A 6,000-nucleotide genomic window follows, 5' to 3' on the forward strand; every position below is an offset into this window, starting at 1 on the left:
TGTTTCTGTGAAAGTCAAATTCTGAGCTCAATTGCACCAGAATAAACCAGACGCAATTAAAATCACTGGAGGCACCCCTGATTTGAAAGAATGTAATTAAGATGAGAATCTAGCCCATGGAGTTTCAAGAAATACTGGAGTGACGGGAATCAGAGAATCATCTTGTCAAACAGAAAACACGCAGAAGACTCTGAGCAAAGCAGCTGGCCCTAAATGTGGTTTGTTTCATTTAATCTATATCATATCCTTAAAAACGAATACATGAAGCACGTGGGATACAGAAATCCCATTGCACATCTCAGTGGCATTGGCAAGCGTTCCTTAGAAAGTGCCTGAGAGAAATGAGAAGATACTCCCTTCATCCTGTCCTACCCTCTGGGGACTTCAGATTGTGTTATATGAGAGATATTCTTTGGAAGACCTGCTGACGTAGAACCCTCTCTGTGGGGAATAGATGGTGTTAGACATAGGTAGCAGTATAGCTTCTAAGGTAGGACCGGCAGTCCAAAACGACGGGCAGCTCCACAGCCCAAAGCATTTTTACATAGCAGTGAGCTCAGAGTGTATGGGAAAAGGAGGCAACCCTTTAATGCAACTTCAGGAGTGGTCTCAACTTTTAATTCTGCCCACTTCAATCAGCGAAATGTAGGAAGGCAGTGGGATAAGTCAGCAAGGGATCCCTCCTTGATTAATATTTTGAGCTAGGGAATGCAATCTGCTAGGCACAGGTGTTTGGCAGTCGGCTGATGGGATGTGGACAAGCGAGTAGGGAACTGTATTTTTTGGGCAGCTCTGACACAGGAAAAGCTGGCAAAAGACCCTGGCAAAACTGAAAGCTACCTTTGCCAAAATGTAGGAAAAGATGGATCAGTGGTGTGCGTGGAGTCTTGTTTGTCTACAGGAGACCTCAGTGCTTGGTTCTTTCTGCAGCCCGGTTCTTGGAGATGGGAATCTCTAAGATGGGTTTAACAGGGCTTGAAATGCTACCACACAATTTCATGCTACCATACGTTAAATACCAGCATACAATTTAAGCTTTTTAAGATTTAAGGCTACAAGCATTTGTGAAAAAGTTATCCCTGTCATTCATATGAGCCGGATCTAAGCCCCTTCAGCTTTCCTTAGGCTGATTACTGTTGCCTATTCCACCCACCCACCTAAACAGCCAGTAGAAGGTCAGGGCAGCAGTTTCACAAGTGAGTAATCCTCTTCTGTGCCTTCAAATCTCTCTAAATTAGCTGAGAGTTGCTTCAAGCTGCGAAGCTCAAAGCCAGAGAGATCCAAAATATCTGAAAAAATGGTCAGACATAGTCTGGGTTTCCCAGCTCCAATTTCTTCCCACATTTTACTCCACAGTTTAACCCACCCAAGCCAAAACCTCCGAGTGACCAGTCTAGGATAATTTGAATCAGCTGAACACCTTCTGCCTTTTTTTTTGTTTGTTTGTTTGTTTGGTAGTTGTTTTTTTTTTTTTGTTTGTTTTTGTTTTTGTTTCAGCTTGGGCTTTAGAAGAGGGAAGATCTGACTGGCAACAGACACTGGGAAGAATGGAAGAATGTCCTTTTCTCATACCGCTTGCTTCTCTCCTCTGCTGTAGTTGGCTATGAAGTTTCACGTCCCTGGTGCCCGGGGACGCGCATCCTCGCCTGCCTCCGGCACTAGAGGGCGCGGAGATCTGGGCTTCGAGCTGGAAATCCAGCCCTCCGCCGCTTCCTACTTCGCCTTAAACTGAGCTCGATTTTCAAAGAGGTCTTGATTTCACAGAAAGGGAATTGGTTTCATTATTACTGGCATGCCTGAGTTCCCCATGCTGTATTGCTATGGAAACAGGACCAGAGAGTACGTCTTTTGCATGTAGGTCATGATATTAGTGAAGAAGGGAAAGCTGGGTGAACGGGTGAGTGGGTGACAGGAGTGAAGTGGGACAAAGTAACCTCCTGGGATTATATTAACAACAGTGAGGGATTTCATAGTATGTGTCCTCAAAAGACTTTTGAATGAGACACCAAATGGGCTGAAACAGCCAAGCATTTTGAGTAGCTGAGAACCATCACATGCACACACAGGGATTCAGCCCAGCAGTGACAACCGAAGTGACAGTGGACACTGGACTGAACACCTAAGAGGAAAAAATTAGTTTTGTTTATAGATGCTGTTCTTAACTGACGGCCTCAGTTTCCTCCTTCCAGTGTCTGGGTCTCCATCCTGGATGACAACAGAGCACAGACAGCCTGCTGTCCCTTCCATCTCCTCAGGACATTGTTGATCACACATGGTCCAGGTCTCCCTGAGCTCTGCCCAGATGCAGAGTTACAAACATTTGGGTAGAGGATACTTCTCAAAATCCTGGGTTTGGATGGGAGAAAAGAATGACCTCTCCTTTTTATAATTTTTCCCTCTATCCAAAGCAAGTTGGGGACATCCCCCCACCCCCCACCCCCCCCCACCCCCGCATCCACCTTGTACTGTGCCTTGTTCCCCAGTGGACTGCAGTGCAGAAATCACAGAGTGCGGAGGGAAGGAACGGAGAGGGCAGCTCAGTGGGGCACACGCTCAACAGACCAGTGAGATTACTGCACTTCTCACTCTCCTGGTGCAAAAGCAAACAGTCCAGGGGTCCTGCAGAGGAGAAGTTCAACCAAACTTACACTCCAAGAGATCCTAAAGGAAAGAGGAAGTGTATTCTGTGTAGCTTAGAGAGGTTTATAGATGAGTCACCGAGAGCGGCTGGTGTCATAAGCCACACAATCAAACCTGGTGTGTATTCAGACAGGGGCTGTGATTGCAAGTGATGCAATACTATAAAGGCAGACAGCATGCATACTTCTGCTCTCCTGTATTCACCTTCCTTATTGTTTTTTTTATGGTTTCTGGATTTTGTATATCCCCCAAACAGCTGCAAGAACAGGCTGCCAGGCAGAGGTTAGACCTTCCTGTTTTGACCTTGCCTTTTTCCTTCTGCAAAGAGAATATCTTCCTTAAGGGAGAAGGACAAGCCAGTGTGTGCCAACACACTGGTTGATAGATGTCATTCTGGCTAGATTTGCAGCAAGAACTTCCAGCTGGAAATAAAGCCCTCTCCTTGCCCTAAAAGGAACTTCAGTGAATGAAAACAGTAGGAATAAACAATCTTACAGGGGTGGGAAGAAGAGTCCCCTGTCCTTCACCCAGCGAAGGGTTAAGGACTCACCCATGGGCTAGTGGGGATGAGTTACAAGCCCTGACAGCCTCCCCTCGGAGCTGGCAGCTCCTGCCTCCAGGAGCACCTGGCATCGGGGCCCTCCGGCTGGGCTGCCATGCAGGGGCACGAGCAGAGGAGCTCCCAGCCTGCCTTTCCCCATCACCCTGGGTGCTGGGACAGCCGCCAAGCACGGCACGGGGCAGGCGGGTGGGAAGGTGCAAAGCCAGGAGAAGTGCCCTAGCTGGGAGGGATGGCCAGAATCGCCTTTTGCCCGAGAAGAAGCAGAAAGCACTTCGACCCTTCAGAGCCTCCGATACGGCCTCACTGCGGGGCTGCACCAGGACCCCGATGCCCCAGGGCTGTTTCTGGCAGGCAATTTTTCTCCCACGGTTTGATCTGAGCTCCCTCTCAAAGTACCAACCCGCTCGACCTGGCCGCAAGCACCCTGTGGTGGCGGCACGGGCCGAAGGAAAGAGAGCCCGGAGGCACGGCCGGGACCGACACAGCCCCGCCGGGACCGACACAGCCCCGCCGGGACCGACACAGCCCCGCCGGGTCCCCAGCCGGACCGGGACAGAGGGACGAGCCCGACCCGGCCCTGGAGCATCCTCTCCCGCAGCACGCTGCTTCCTGTCCGGGGAGCGAAGCCTGCGGGGAAGCGGGGCCGGAAATGAGCTGGGGAAAGCCCAGACCCTTCCCACTCGGAAAGACCCTTCCCACGCGGACGGCGCCCCAAGCCCGCGCTCCCTTCCCCGGGGCAGGACACAGGAGACGAAGCAGCGGAGCTGCTCCCGTGCAGAGCAGCGATTCTGGGGGCGAGAGACAGGGCCGGCACAACGGCAACCCCCTCCCCGGTACCCCGCATCCCTCCTGGTCCCGCTGGGCAGAGATCCCGCCCGCCCCGTCCCTTCCCGCCCGCCCGACACCGAGCGCACACCGCGGGCAGGCTACCCTCGCCGGGGACGGCTCCGCTCCCCGCTCCCGGTGACATTTTGCAGGAGTCGTCGACAAACATGCCACAGCGGGATTTGGGAACGGCAGCCCGGCAGATGAACCTGTGTCGGAATGTAGCATTTGTAATAAAACCTCCTATGCAGAGCGCTTGAAAATGCGAAGATTTCTGTAAATCAGGCTACGGTGTCTCTCCCGCGACACCGTGCTAGACCCGATTCTGGGGTTAATATCGCCACGGGAACTCGACAGAGAAGGGCTCTGTGCTGGGGACAATCGCTTTGCCTAATCTCCACTCGCTGCTTTTCACCGGCGGCCCGCTCAGCTGTGGCCCGCTCAGCAAAAGTTTCCCTATGGTTTGTTCTGCTTCTTCTGCCAGGAAGCAAAAGCTCGTTTTTTAGACATTATTTCCTTGGCGGGAGCTTTCCTATGACAGCAGCGCATGAAATCCTAGGTGCGGCGAAGAAGGGGCGGAGGGTAGAGGACGTGGAAAAAAAGCCAAGAGAAAAAAACCAAACCAAAACAAAAAAAGACCAAAAAAAAAAAAAAAAATGGAAAGAAAAAGGAGGGGAAAAAAAGAGAGGAAACGTCAGTAAAAACCAGAGCTTTCCTACCTGTGATCCAATTAGCAGAAGTTGCATCTCATCCCGCGGCAAGCGGCTCGCTGGAGCGGTGGCTGCGGAGCGGTGGCGGCAGAGGCATGCGGGCTGCGCGCCGTCAGCGCCCGCAGCCAGCAGCTTTATCTTCCTCTTCCATATCTTCCACGAGGAGCGAGGGGGGTTGGGCTGGGGGAAATACAGATCACTTGGTACCGTGATAGTGGGGGGAAAGAATAACAGGTTGGAAGCTTTAAGCAAGAGGTGGCATTGTCCGGGCTGATGGAGTTTTTGTCTCTCGCTCCCTCTCGCCCTCCCACACCCACAGGCACACACATATACACACACACACCCTCGGTGGCTGTAACCCTCGGGAGTCTCTGCTGCAGTTCAGCCAAGCTGAGCCTTAAAAAAAAAAAAAAAATAAAAAATAGAGCAATAGTGCTATCAAACCTGGCTTAAAGGTTTAGACAAAACTGGAGCAATTAAAAACAGGTGAAGCCGGGACTCGTGAGTGAGCCAGTAATAATTCACACTTCTCCCTAAGCTGGTGGAGAAATGAGGGTGAGCTGCCACCCTGGCTGGGCTGGTGGCGAGGGGGGAAGCGGGGTGCCTAGGTGAGCATCTCGGGTGAATGTCCTTGCCGATGCTGCGGCTGTGGGTCCGCTCGCCGACCGTCCGGAGGGGCGTGCGGGGGTGTGTGATGTGTGTGAGCGCGAAGCGGGCTCGATTAGCTGCAATGGGAAGGCAATTTCTGCAGAGAACATTTACAATTTTCTTTCAATATGACAGGATTAGTTGCTGTTGAAGGCTCTCCTCCAATAAGATCGCACTGCTCTCTGATTTGGTGGCTTTGCTGAATAGAAATTACTGGTTCTTGTTATCTCCCAACACACTCTCCCGTCTTCCTCATCAGGCACTCCCCTCTTTCTCATCACAAGACTTTATCTACAATTTGCACATCAGAACCACTTTTTTGTTTTTCAATTACCTCCTCCCCATCTTCCCTGCAATACTGTCCTCTTTTTATTTTTTTTTTCCTGCAACTCCTTGATAGCTGCAAGTCTATAGCAATGTATGGGAGGAGGAAGAGAGAAAGAGATCTTGCTTTTAGATTATTGCAGTCATCGGAGGCTCCACACATTGTGAAAAAAATGTTGTTACAATAAATCCAGTTCAGTTTCTTAAACCGATTATTGTTCTGAAATTTTAATGGGGAGAGGCTTCTCTCGCACAATGACAAATAAATTAGGGAAAACATACATTATGAGA

The 6,000-nt window shown here is 50.7% G+C and overlaps 1 protein-coding gene across 2 annotated transcripts in view; it reads right to left on the bottom strand.

Moving 5' to 3' along the window:
* The window catches only part of CHRM2 (cholinergic receptor muscarinic 2), an 88,163-nt gene extending 83,117 nt beyond the window's left edge, over window positions 1–5,046 (bottom strand). Inside the window, exon 1 of one of the 2 annotated variants that reach the window (XM_066183836.1) lies at window positions 4,747–5,046. The gene's annotated coding sequence lies outside the window, so the exon portion shown is untranslated. The remainder of the gene's footprint in view (window positions 1–4,746) is intronic. The other variant, XM_066183837.1, reaches the window with a different exon arrangement.
* Between the last annotated feature and the right edge of the window lie 954 nt (window positions 5,047–6,000).

Source organism: Chamaea fasciata, unplaced genomic scaffold (genome assembly GCF_029207755.1).
Source record: "Chamaea fasciata isolate MVZ Bird 193981 ecotype frontalis unplaced genomic scaffold, bChaFas1.0.hap1 SCAF_5, whole genome shotgun sequence".
Taxonomy (NCBI): domain Eukaryota; kingdom Metazoa; phylum Chordata; class Aves; order Passeriformes; family Sylviidae; genus Chamaea; species Chamaea fasciata.